This window comes from Artemia sp. Qi Xiang Cuo, chromosome 17 (genome assembly GCF_049724085.1).
Source record: "Artemia sp. Qi Xiang Cuo chromosome 17, ASM4972408v1, whole genome shotgun sequence".
NCBI lineage: Eukaryota > Metazoa > Arthropoda > Branchiopoda > Anostraca > Artemiidae > Artemia > Artemia sp. Qi Xiang Cuo.
Window position 1 is genome coordinate 11,116,083 of NC_142810.1, and position 14,058 is coordinate 11,130,140.

Consider the following 14,058-nt stretch of genomic DNA (forward strand, 5'->3'; position numbering starts at 1 on the left):
GGACACTTTTAACAGCATAAGAATAAAGTATTTAAGGATTGTTGCTTTTTGTTTAATTTGGCATGACTTCTGCGCAATGAGCTCAGTTCAATGATTAACGTGTCATTTTGTATCTCAAAAAGATACCAACTTAAAACTAGATAGGAGCTTGAAAATTCTATTGTAGGGTTCTCTGATACGCTGGATCTGATGATGTTATTTACATTAAAGTTCTCTTGACTTTTTTGGGTTGTTCCCCCATTTCTTGAATATACGACATATTTTCTCAGGCAAGTAGCTTTTGATAGTTAAAATTAAACTTAATGAAACTTATATATTTGAAATCAGCATAAAAATCTGATTCTTCGGATGCATCTATTGGTGTCAAAACTCGGTTTTTTTAGTTTCGGTTACAATTGAGCCGGGTCGCTGCCTTCCGTTCACTGAAAAGCTTGCTTCTCTCAAAACCAGAATACAATATTCAGCTGTTGATTAGCACACGGTGAATTATTTATAGCATATTTTCCATTCTTTCCCAACCCCTTAACCTCCCTACCATTATTTCCATGCTTACATGGAAATCAGATTTTTCCAGGACTCGAAAATAATGCTAATCTGTTACTTAAATAGGTTCATTTTATGTAGATTTCAGGATGGAAGATCTTTACTTTACCTCATCTGAATTTTATTTTCTCAGAGGCCACTAATCAATACATATGGTGTGTATTAAAACATTGTCCAACTGTAATATAGACTTGGGTGTTATCGGGTATTGACTCCCCCCCCCATATATTACTTAAATTGTTATTCTGCTTATAAAACGATTGTTGTTAGTTAGAGTAACATTTGTACGTTTCTTTTTTTCGGAGGGGGGACTAAAAAATTGGAAACTTGTAGTGATGAATAATCCTCTTTTATCCTGTTTTATTCCATTACTTCTCCTGTCAACCATTCTGGATTGTATTCTCTATTGTTTATTCCTTATTTTGTCTGTTAGCTATTTGATCCATGTCTTATTCTTCATTATCTGTCCTTTTAGCACGCAGCTGAAGATGAACGAAAGCGAAACAAGACGAATAATAAAAAGGTTTATGGTTCAGAAGTATTTTATTGAGACACTGTTCAGGCATGCCTATTTGAATTATCTTAAAGTGTTAGTTGAAGATATAAACTATCAAAGCCTTATGCTAACTAGAATACTGAGGTGTTTGCCATCGATGAGGATCGGTTAAATAAAGATATTTGGCGCTTATAGTTTCCTTTCGTATTCGAAAAGTATGTTTTTGTTTTTTGTATTTTCATCTAAAAAACACTTTGTTTTTGACATTTTCATTGGACGAAGACGATAAAAAATCAAATCAGATGAAAAAATGTGCATTATTTATATGCTTGATTTGCAGAGTATAACCCCCCCCCCCATAGATATTACAATATGTCTTTAATGGTATTTCTTTTGAATAGATCCCCCCCCCCTCCAACTTTTCATGAATTGAAGTTCCCTAATAAGATCTCTAAAACGTTTGTTATTATTCTTGTTCTAATGTCTGTATCCAGAAATGAAATTTGGAGGTAGAAACTCTATTTTGGTATTTATGAGTTTTTGGAAATTTCCACAGTGTTTGCAATTGTCTATGAACACCTTTTATAGAGGAGAGAAGTTTTTGCTCGGTGTGGCAAAATTAACACGAGTGTCTTAGGTTAGTTCACCGAGAATGGATGATATAAAATTCATTGTGGGATTCGATATGTGGATTTTTGATATATTGAGGCTCCATATTTTTGGACGAAAATAAAATGTGAATTTTTTATATGCTTTACTTGCAGAGTATAGCCCCCCCCCCCCCTATAGATATATAAATATGTCTTTAATGGTATTTCTTTTGAAATATGTTCTTTTTTTTAATGGAAAAAAACAAAGCTGCTCCCCTAGATTTTTAAAAATAGAATTTGCCCCCCCCCCCCTCCAATTTTTTATGAATTGAAGTCACTGATCCCATCCTTATAGCGTCGGCCTATTATACCGTGTTTTTTCTCAGCTGGTCTAAACTTACCATTTATATTGTTGGTACAATGAGTGAAAACACTTTCATTTTCTTTTAATTTATGACAGTGTGGTTTACTTCTATTAGGAAAATAATATTGTTGGTGTGAAAAACTAAGTAATATTTTTGTCTAAATGAGTGAAGAAAATGATTTCTCTTTAGTTTGGGCCCCAACTCCCTCTTAAGGGAGAGATTAATGTAAAGGAAATTTCTATAAAAGACTGTTGCAAAAATATAGATATTTTTGCAACTTAAAAATATATATTATTTTTGCAAGTTGCAAAAATATAGATATTTTTGGAACTTGCAGAAATACAAGACTTAATTTTTATGCATTGCCGTTTGTTTATGCTCGTATTTTGACTTTACTTGACTAAATGATTTTATATGGAACATGGTTCTCTTGAAAACGTCAAGGAGAATATGGGAAAAATCATGTAAACTTTCACGCAAGCTAAATTGTTCTTTAAACGATTAAATAAAATTTATTTTATTTAACTATTTTAAAATAAAATTATTTTAATTATTTTATTTAATATTTTATATAAAGAACGATGTGCTTTTAAATGCAACCTTTACTGAAAAAATACAAATGAATATGCATTGTCAGGTTAATATGCATATACTGATATTTAGTAATCAAAATGTTAATATTATTCTATTTATTAACGTTATAAAAGTAAAAACATATATATTTTTTCAATAAAGTGCAAATTTTTTTCTGGCCTTGGGAAGGCATAGGGGTTTTGCACCCAACTTATGTTAATTTCTGCTCGTTCTGAGTTTGACTCGGTTAATTATTGTAATTTCTGTTCGTTTTGGGTTTCATTTATTTATCGATGCTAACGCTTGTAGATTATTTGATTTTATTTTTGTTCATTTTTTGTTTAATAGAATTCTTTACTTTTCTTTGAAAACTTATTTTGTGGAAAAAGATTTTTAAATTAATATGAAAAAAGAAAGATATCCCAAGAAGCAGGAAAACTCAGAAAACCAGTAATAAGAGAAGAAGAAAAAGGAAAAAAGAAAGAATCTTCAAAAGTAGCAAACAAAACAATTGATGAAGATAGGCTAGAGATTTATTTTATAAATGCTAAGTGCGTTTTCTTAGGGCCAATATCCACCGCCCCCCCCCACCCCACAAAATTATTACATGAACAAATTGTTCTGACTAATCTTCGGGGAATTCATCGGATCAAGGGGGCTTTACTTCTTGACCTGAATTTGAATAATAGTAAATAACGAATGATATTAATAATTTGACTAATAATAATAACTTTTGCACTTCAGTGCAAGTGCAAATGCCAGCATATTGGCCTGGCATTCAGAAGACATATCCTTATGTAATTTTCAGTTTTAACTTTATTTAATTTTTGATTTTCTATTTCGCTTTCAGCTTACCTACATGGTATCCCTATACCGTCGGGACAGGTGTGCATAGTAAAAAAAAACAATATGCTTTTGAATAGAGCATAAAACAAAAAATATATTTGTTTTGCTTTTATTAAGAAGTTTCCTTCTGTGAAGCCTTCAAACAGGAATGTAACCTACACCTTTACTGTTTAGCCAAAACAATTGATGCCATTCCTGGATCAGGGTCAAATTACTTTCTTTTGGAAAACTTTTTGTCATAAACTCTTAGTTTGTACGGGCTGCAGTTCACCCTTTGCTGGGTACAAGAATGCAGGAAGAATAATTTATGCAATAGATGGCATATGAATTCCTTACAATTGAGAAAGATATTTCCATTATATTCTTCCTATTCTTCCATCCTATTTTTCCTCAAATTAATTTCTTTTGGAAAACTTTGGTCATAAACTCTTAGTTTGTACGGGCTGCAGTTCACCCTTTGCTGGGTACAAGTATTCAGAAAGAATAATTTATGCAATAGATGGCATATGAATTCCTTACTATTGAGAAAGATTTTTCCATTATATTCTTCCTATTCTTCCTCAAATTACTTTCTTTTGGAAAACTTTTGTCATAAACTCTTAGTTTGTGCGGGCTGCAGTTCACCCTTTGCTGGGTACAAGTATGCAGGAAGAATAATTTATGCACTGGATGACATATGAATTCCTTACTTATTACAATTCCTTACTATTGAGAAATATTTTTTCATTATATTCCTTCTATTAGAAAGCGTTGAGACTCGCCTTTTCTGACAAAAAAAAAATTGAGGAATCAACTAGAAAAATATTTATGAAACTAGATTATTAAGCATTCATGTATTCTTTCTGTTTAAGAAGAAATTTTTCCCACTGTATCAGTCTTATTAGAAAGTGTTAGGTAATAGATCAGACTAAGATCTATTTCGCGAGATTGGTAAATTCCTTCCTATAAAGAAGAAATTTTCCCCTTCCTTTTGGAAAGTGTTAGAACTCATCTTGTCTGACTAAAAAATTACAAGAATTGACTAAACTATGATTATTATAGATTGATGAATTCCTTCTCTATTGTTTCCTTCGTATCCCTTCCTGTTTAAAAGCGTTTGGACTCGTCTTTTCTGAAATGAATATAAAATGAAATGGATAATATTGAAGTTTGTGACAACGGGTTAAACTTTTAATTAGAAAACTGAAATAATGAAGCAAAAGCTCGAATGTTTTCGCTTCAATTTTAAAACCATTACCTTTAAAAAAATTAGAGCAGAGAAAAAGAAGCTAAAATCTTTATATAAAAAGAGAAAGAAAAAAAACACGTGTCTCGAACACTTATAGAATTTGACCCAAAGCTCAGAAATGCGTGCAGTATTGTTTTTCAAGGGGAGGGGAAGGGGGTGGATAATATGAAAAAAAAATGAATTTCAGTTTGATAACTTGAACCAGAAGTGCCCGGAAGTTTGGTAAAATGTAAGATTTCAGAGTTCCAGGCCCCGAACTTTTTCCAGTTGTCACATAATTCTATTTTATTTACAAATTGAAAAGTAGTTTGGTCTAATAAATTATTTAAGAAAAAATTATGTATTTTAAAAACAAACATAATTTTTAAAACACATTATTAAAAATACAACTATGAGTTGCCCCCTTCTTGCCTCAAGACTGCATTCTATTATATCTTATTGTTACTATTTATTGTATTTATTATGTTATTTTATCAAATTTTATATTTGATAGAGTTGCTAAATGCCCTTTTAGTTAGAGTCAAGTATGAAGATGCAAATTACCCCTCTCTAGGTTTTATGGTGTTTCGATTGTTTTTACAAAAGTACTTGTGTGGGTTAATAATTTCACCCACACGAGACGCTAAAGCTTAAATGTTTTCACTTCAGTTTTAAAACCATTACCTATAAAAAAGTCAGAGCAGAGAAAAAGAAGCTAAAATCCTTATATAAGAATATAAAGAAAAAAAACACCTGTCTGTAACACTTACAGAATTATACGCAAAGCTCAGACAGGGGTGAAGTAGTATTTTTAAATGCGAGGTGAGGAGGGGGGGGGTAAAATTAAAAAAATTAATTAATGTTTTATATTTTTAACCAGAATTGCCCGCAAGTTTGGAAAAATGTAGGATTTCAGGGTTCCAGGCCTCGAAGTTTTTCCAGTTGTCATATAATTCTATTTTATTTACAAATTGAAAAGTAGTTTTGTCTAATAAATTATTTAAGAAAAAATTCTGTATTTTAAAAACAAACATAATTTTTAAAACAAATTATTAAAAACAAAACTATGAGTTGCCCCCCTTTTCCCCTCATGACTGCATTCTATTATATTTTATTGTTATTATGTATTATATTTATTGTGTTATTACATCAAATATTCTATTTTCGATAGAGACACTAAATGCCAGTTTTAGTCAGGATTAAGGATAAATATGCAAATTACCCCTCCCTAGGTTTCATGTACGGTGAGCCAAAATCAAAAGCTGCATTAATTCAAAGACGATCAGAAATTAAATAAAAAAACTAAGTTTTTTTTTACTGAAAGTAACAGAAATTACTCCTTATTTGAAAGGAGCCGTCCCCTCATCAACGCCACGCTCTTTACACGAAATTTTTTTTTTTTTTAAAAAAATAATTTTGTGAGCCAGTTTAAAACTTTAGCTTAAAGAGCGCGGCGTCGAGGAGGGGACAGCCCCTTTCATATACGGAATAATTTCTGTTCGTTTTAAGTTTTAATATCACTCCTTACTTTCAGTAAGAGAACTTTTTTTTATTTAATTAAAAAATGAGTGTTTTTAATTTATAGTTATATACTTGATTATTTCACTATGACACACAGTCTGCTGTGTGTCTGCACTATGACACAAAGTATCTTTCAGTTTGCTGACGACCGATAAACCACTAGCCCTAAAAAAAAAAGAAAACAAGGAGACAGATCAGTGCTACCCATGTAAAAAAGTCATTTCCTATATTGTTCAAGGTGGGGGACTGTAATTTCCCTTCAGTAGGTTTTTGACTGTTGATTCCTATGGTATACTTTTCATTTTCATCTGCCATTTTCGAGGGATGGCATGCTTGTCATTCAACAGGTTGTGTGGCCAAATTGAAAAAAATGTGGCATATTTTTTTTTAAAGACATTTTCAACCTTACTTGATGCTTGAGAATGCTTACACAAGCTACAATTACAAGCTACAATTCTTACCCCTCCCCCTCGATTAAGAAAGATATCATGGAAAATAGAATATAAATCTAAAAAAAATCTGATTATGTATTATTAGTAACCTCTTCGACAAGGAACGTTTTAGAGAACTTAAAATTTTAGGCTTTCATTTTGAAGCTGTTAAACCATTTAAAATATAGGATACCCTCCCTCACCTAAAAATGAGAAATATCCATGAACATAGAATGAAAATTTGAATAATTTGTTTCTGTGTATTTTCGTACCTTTTTCGACGATTTTTAAATCGTCGAAACAACAATGTTATGAACTCAAGAAGTTAATTAGCAATGTTATGAACTCAAGAAGGATTAATGAGCTAATCATAACTATTTTATAATTAATAAGAGGAAAGACTTCTTGAAGATGTCTGTGACTCTTCCTTTTAATTTTTATTCTTATCGCAAAATATTTTTGTCGTGACTCTCATATTACAGTGACGGTATTTTTATTCGCAGGGCCCTTCGTTGATGGAGAATTCCGCCGTGCACGAACATCCTCGATTCGTAGTAACAGTCTACCGCATAAAACTGTATATGCTGGTCAAAGCGCGTCTGTGGTTCTCGACAAGGACTTTGGCAATTTATTACGTAAAGGGATGGTGTTACTGTCCCCAGAGGCAAAACCAGAATCGACTGAATACTTCAGCGTAAGTTTCTCTCTAAAGCATTTTTAAAGTTGGCTTATCGCTTCTTGATTTTTTTGCTAAATCTATTCAATAAGATAGATTACATCTGCTAATTTTTCAATGCAACCAAAGAATATAATTAATTCACTTTCAACTTCCTCTCGGTAAGATAATATAACACCAAATTTTATTAATCCTTACTAATTGAAAGTATTTAAAGACTACGCATGCTGTACCTTTGAGTCGTTGTGAATTCCTTGTGTGTCTAGACACGTACCAATATCCTTAGAAAATACCATTTTCCCTGCAACTACCTTGTAATACATTATACCTTAAAACTCTATTTATCCTTCCTATGAGTGTGTCTACATTCCTCAAAGAAAGGGCATGAGCGTCTTCGTTTTGTATAGTTGGGGCGCGGGTAAGTGAAAAATATTCACTCTAATTACCGTAATGGCTCTGAAAATCGATGACCGTTAGATTCAAGTAATAATTTCAAAAATTAACCACATTGTTTGAAATACGAATGAAAAAAAAAAGAAAGAATTTTTTAAATCACAAACCAAGTAAAAAGAGAAGACCGTGCTTGGGCACATTTTTTTTTTTTTTTGATTAGGCTAAAAAGACAAAATATTAACGAGAAAAACGAGGAAAAAAGAGAAAACCGAGGATCATACAAGCCAGTGAAAATTGTGGACTAAAATGCAAATATTTTGGTCAAGATTAAGTTACTAGGAAGTAGAGATTAATTAAATAATGTTGGCTCATTTTCTAAAAATTTGCCGAGATGCTTTCTGTCTCAGACTAAACGTAGCCTGGAAGTGGGACGTCTTTAGTAAAATAGTATTTTATTTTTGCCTTTTTAAGAGTTGTTCTTCGCTACACGTTTTAAACCTGATAGATTACGTTAGCTAAATTAATAAAGGGAATTTTAGAGAGCTTATAATTTTAGAGAGCTTTAAGCTCTCTAAAAGAGAATTTTAGAGAGCTTATAATTTTAGGTATTATATATTCAATGTTTTATTTTCTTTGTTTCTTTTTCAGGTGCTGGGGATTAGTCTATTTGCCACTTATTTCCTATGATTTGAGTTATAGAAGGCTTTAATTAAACACAATCACAGGAAATAATAGCATAGACTACTTAGGAACTACTAAATTTCACTGAACATAATCACTACTACTGGACATAATTCGCTGCAAAATCTTCAAAATTCGCTTCACAAGAACAAGAATCAGCTCCACCTACTTTTTTAGACCTTTTTTTTAATAAATATTTAGAAAATTACATGCGTATGAACTTATTGGCTCCACAGGCAAAGCGCTTTGACTGTTAAAAAGGGCTGTGTTTTTTTACGTCACCTTTAAATCTATGCTGCAAGTTGCCAGGCATAAGTGTCGTATTTGGATGATCCTGTTCTAGAAGTTAAAATGGCCTGAAAATGGACAGACGTTTTTTTCTTATCCATTTTATACTTATATTCCTAATTCCTTGGATCTAGGGACCCCGACACACAATAGATAATTAAAAAAAAATTCTTTTCCCCCAACGAACGCCAAATTTTTCTTCTAAGCAGCTTGGAGCAATTTACCCAATTAAGTTCCTGGACAAGGGGTAAATAGTGTATAGAAAGTGAGTGAGGGACGTGGGTCATATAAAAATTTGAAATAAAACTTAGTTTTGAATTGAATTAAAATTATTGTTAAAATTTCTTTTTATAAAGATTATTTTGATAGTTCGACAACTAATATATTCATCATTTATGTTATTACAACTTTCGGCTCCTTTATTTCATCACAATTATTTAAGTAAAGGGAATTACAAGATTTTGTATAAAAATAAAACACAAACTACAATAGTAATTATATCAAAGAAAAAAAAAACTGAATCGGTGGATTACCACTAAGTAAAAAAGTGGGGACGGGATAATTCGGTTGAGTAAGACAGTTCAACTGTGACAACTCAGAAGGTTTAAATCAAACTCAGAAAACACTGAAAGCCACCTAGATAACATATTGCCTTCCTTTAAAGGGTACTTTCAACTATAGGATAGAAGGTCTACCATTGAAAAGTATATTCAACCTTGCTTAGACCAGAATCATGCATGGATTCTCAATTGTAATCTTCTGCTTTACAAAACTTGGATTTAAGTTCCTCCTCCTAAAATCCTAAAATCTGATTTACCGATTGACCTTTTTTTTCTGTCCAAGCTCACAAGTGTTTCGACTTTGGTAAGACGCTCTATACTCTCTTCACTTAAACAAACATTGGAAATCCAAGCCTTTTCTTATACAAAAATTATTTTGCCGTATCTGACTTTAAAAAATCTTCCTTTTATAAAAAAAATTACTTATTTACAAAAATAAAAAAACTTTAAAAACCTTATTTCAGTTTTGCCCTTAACCTGCAAAATGAAAGTCGTGCAACATGCCGCCTTTTGAATTAACCATAGCTGACTTCTGAATTCTAAAATCGACCTACATTGAAGTTCCTTTTCATTGCCACTGTTTGCTAGGTTGTTACATTACTACTGCTATTATTCGGACCTCTTCTTCAGAAAGTCAGACAAATTTTTCAAGGTATCTATAAGTCACCATAAATTATTTCGGTTAATATTTGGGTCAGTGTTCTTACAAATAACAACATAACCATTTTGATTTTTCAGTTCGATGATGCTATTGGGAAATGCCATAATATACTTTGTGTAAGACCAAACATGTACGCAAAAATTTATTATAAAAGGTCCTACATTTCTAAAGGGATGAGGCAAGGGGGGTGACAAGGCACTGATCCAAAGAAACATAATGATTTTATAAACTATGCCTTAGACCTTAGATCCTCCTGTGCCTCCAGAGGTGCTTAGGGCATCCAAGAACAGTCGCTAGTCATCTCTCATTACTGTGGCCGCCCAGACATCTTCTCATTTATATTGGATTGAGGTTTCCGACGACAGCCCAGTAGCTGCATCGTAGGGTATTTTGGGGCGTCCTCTTCTTCTAGTACCACGTGGCTGCCACTGAAGGACGAGTTTCGGATATGCGGATCACATGACCAAAGTATCTCCTCATCCTATATTTGATCACTTTGGTTATCAGTGGCTGAGAAGTTTTCTGTCGTATAGTAGTGTTTGTTACTTTTTTGAGCCAGTGGATATTTAGAATGCGCCTTACGCAAATGTTTTCGAACGCGAGAAGTTTCTTTTCAAGTATTTGATCTGTTTGCCAAGTTTCAGAACCATAGCAAAGCGTTGAGAGGACGTTGCTGTTGAACAGCCTCAGCTTGAGTAGGAGAAAGTATTTCTGGCTGCGCCAAATTTGAACCAGTTTCCTGGAAGATGTATTAACCTGGCCAATTCTTAACTTGACTTCTCGCTGACACGATCCTGAATAGTGGAGTATACTCCCTAAATATTTGAACTCTACGATTTCCTCTATCGTCTGGTTATTTTATCGTAGGTCAAGTAGAGATCCAGTGTTCACCATGCTTTTTGTTTTGTTGGTATTTATCTTAAGGCCAAAAGGTTCGGCAGCGTCCCTGACTTGGTTAAGGTAATGCTGGAGCTTTTATTTGTAGGACTCTAGGAGGCTGATATCGTCAGCAAAATCAATACCTCCGAGTCTCTTATTATCCAACTATACGACAACAATCGATAAACTATACGACAATAAATAACTCTCAGACTGAATCGTAAGAATGTGGAGATTTTAGGGGTCCTGTGAGTTTCCTTAAAGCTTGCCTATGTACCACAGTTAAACTTATAAGCAACTCAAAAGGCTAAAAGTTGAAGAGTTAGCCGTAGCAGATAAATTAGCCACTAGGAGTGTCAGTGATAGATTGACATTTAGTCCGAAAGACTAAGCGTCAGTCTGTAAGTTTATTTAGTTACTATAAGTTTATATAGTATATATACTTTAAATTTATGTAGTATAAATTTATTTTACTACTATACATTTATTTAGAAAAAAAGTTTAAAATGATAGCAAAATAATTCTAATTATATTGTTTATAGAACATGGGTTTTTACAGTTTCCATAAAATAACGCTTTAAAAATGATATTTACCCCCACATATTATTCAGAATGGACAATCAACTAATTGGCAGCAATTTTCTGAAAGTGAGATGTCCCTGTAATTATTTTGCTAGCAACCTAACGCGTCTTTACTTCCATACGCATTTGAAATTATCTCTACAAATATAAAAAAATTCTTACGATTTACTTTTGTTGACAATATTTACCAAAGGACTGAATAATAAAGGCACATGATTGTGGTATATTAAGCCATCTCTATTCATACCTTAATTACAGTAAGAGTCCATTTATACAATAATAAGGGATAGAAGAAACTTGTACATCTACGTGATTCAGAGATTTCAGGCTGGATTCGTTTAAAAAAGTACATTTTTGCTTCAATCCTCCCTTCATCAATCTATTCTTGAACGAAGAGTTCTAGCGCAACTCGGCCTCAGAGAGGGCAGATGGAGCGTGTTTCCGCTTCTTTGGCATTTTTTGAGGTGATTGCGTATTGCATTTTCTGAATTGGCACATTTTCTTATGGAAAAAGTTGTTCATTTGACGCATTTTCTCTAAAAAATGAAGTCTTTGTTCCATTTTTACCTATAGGTGAGAACTTTAGTACAAGCAGATGGCAACACTGCTTAACCTATAGACCAGAGCGGATCTGTATGGAGATATTGACCTATTGGTAATTACCAGTAGTGATTATCCTATTGACGCGGGACGAGATTGGGGACGAGATTGCAAAAAGCGACCAATCCCTTTATATTATAGACCTATAAAGCGATCAAACACGTTTAGGAAGTAGGGACGAGATTGTGTAATGCAATCAGACTTGTTTCTGAGGCAACATCCATTTTTAGGGGTAATCAGAGAGAGTGTAGGCTACTCCATATACGATAACTTGATTAGTAATTGGATTCAAATAGAAGGAGTGATTTTCATTGTAGATCATATTATCCGGAAAATTGAACTGATATAATAGTTTATTTGAGACGATATTTGTAAAGAAAATGACTGGAATATTTACACTATTGGAGGTTGATGGCGGAGCAGGTATCAGAAGCAATGATACAAGAGTACCAAAAGTGGCTGTTGAAATAACACGAGGATGTAGACTAAGCCTTGAATGGGATGATATTTATGGTAGATACGTGATATCATTGAGCAAATTTAAGATGGAGGAGCAATTATGTTTTGCTGCGAAACTGAACATTGTGCATATAAAAAGACTTCAGGCAGCATTAGATGCACCAGTGAAATATATTGATGAAAACAAATTGAATCAGTGATTATTATTATTGTAATTATGCTCAATAAAACTGTTTCTAAATCGAAGATATTTTTCTAACCTATAGTAGGTTAGCATATATATTTTAGAGTAGAAAAAAGAATTCTGGCTAGCCTGGAGTTGGTTGCGAGGGGTTTAGTACTTTAAAAAATGGATATATATGAGAAGGAGCAAATCGTGGTCAATTTTGTGTTTATCGAAAAATGTTGGATTCTAGATGATGATTTTCTAGAGTTATCTATTCAAAAGAAGATATTCTCTCAGGGAATGCTTGTCGATATAATGAAAACTGATTCTCGATCATTAGACTATTGCATGAAGCTTTTACGTCGTGGTCCAAAGGCATTTACACAATTTATTGATATATTAATAACGACACAGCAAAATGATATTGTTGATATGCTTTTAAACACTAGCTTAGAAATTTAGGACTTTTTTCATGAGAAAGATGGTGTTCAAGGATTATTTACTCCTCTCTCTCTCTCTTAAAGTTCATAACTTTTAGCCCTTCCTCTGGGAACTTCGGGGGATTAAGTCACCCTAAAAGACTTATTTTTCATATTTTCGACCATGCTGAACAAAATGGCTATCTTAAAATTTTGATTGGGTGACTTTTGGAAAAAAATAAGCGTGGGAGGGAGCCTAGTTGCCCTCCATTTTTTTGGTCACTTAAAAAGGACACTAGAACTTTTAATTTCCATTTCAATGAGCTCTCTCACGATATTCTAGGACTACTTGTTCGTTAAGATCACCCCTGGAAAAAAAAAACAAATAAACACGCATCCGTGATCTTTCTTCCGGCAAAAAATGCAAAATTCCACATTTTTGTAGATAGGAGCTTGAAACCTCTACAGTAGGGTTCTCTGATATGCTGAATGTGATGGTGTGATTTCAATTAAGGTTTTATAACTTTTAGGGGGGTCTTTCCCGCTTTTTTTGAAAATCAGCCAAATTTTCTTAGGCGCGTAACTTTTGATGAGTAGCACTAAACTTGATGAAAGTTATATATTTGAAATCAGCATTGAAATCTGATTCTTTTGATATATCTATTGGTATCAAAAACCCGTTTTCTAGAGTTTCGGTTACCATTGAGCCGGGTCGCTCCTTACTTACAGTTCGTTACCACGAACTGTTTGATAAATTTTGGCACTCTGAATTGACAAACACCCAATTTTCTTTTTTAAATTTACTGTTCCCTATTTCACGAAATAATGTCCAATTTGTAAAGTTTGATAATATGACCTATTATCAAACTATAATATTCCTTTTGACCTATTAAAAACTAGGGGTAATATTGAAAACTTTGATGACATACATTATTAATTCCTTTCATCAGCTTCCGTGTTGTAAGTTTATTTAACTGATTATCTCGAATCCTATTTCCTAAAAAACTCGTCAGAAATTACATTTGAATGTCAAGTTTTTTGAAGTATAAGCATATATAAGAAAGGTCTTAATCTGTATTTCATCAGTCTGATTCTTATGTGCTTGTGAAGCGAATATTTGGG

General features: G+C 32.8%; 1 long non-coding RNA gene across 2 annotated transcripts; it reads left to right on the forward strand.

Moving 5' to 3' along the window:
- The first annotated feature begins 1,016 nt into the window (after positions 1 to 1,016).
- On the forward strand, positions 1,017 to 8,522 carry LOC148941883 (uncharacterized). Of its 2 annotated transcripts, none has more exons than XR_016143189.1 (3): positions 1,017 to 1,105; positions 7,076 to 7,266; positions 8,290 to 8,522. It is a non-coding gene; the product is annotated as an uncharacterized LOC148941883 (long non-coding RNA). The 2 variants fall into 2 exon arrangements; XR_016143190.1 differs by lacking the exon at positions 1,017 to 1,105 and adding an exon at positions 1,134 to 1,254.
- The last annotated feature ends 5,536 nt before the right edge of the window (positions 8,523 to 14,058 follow it).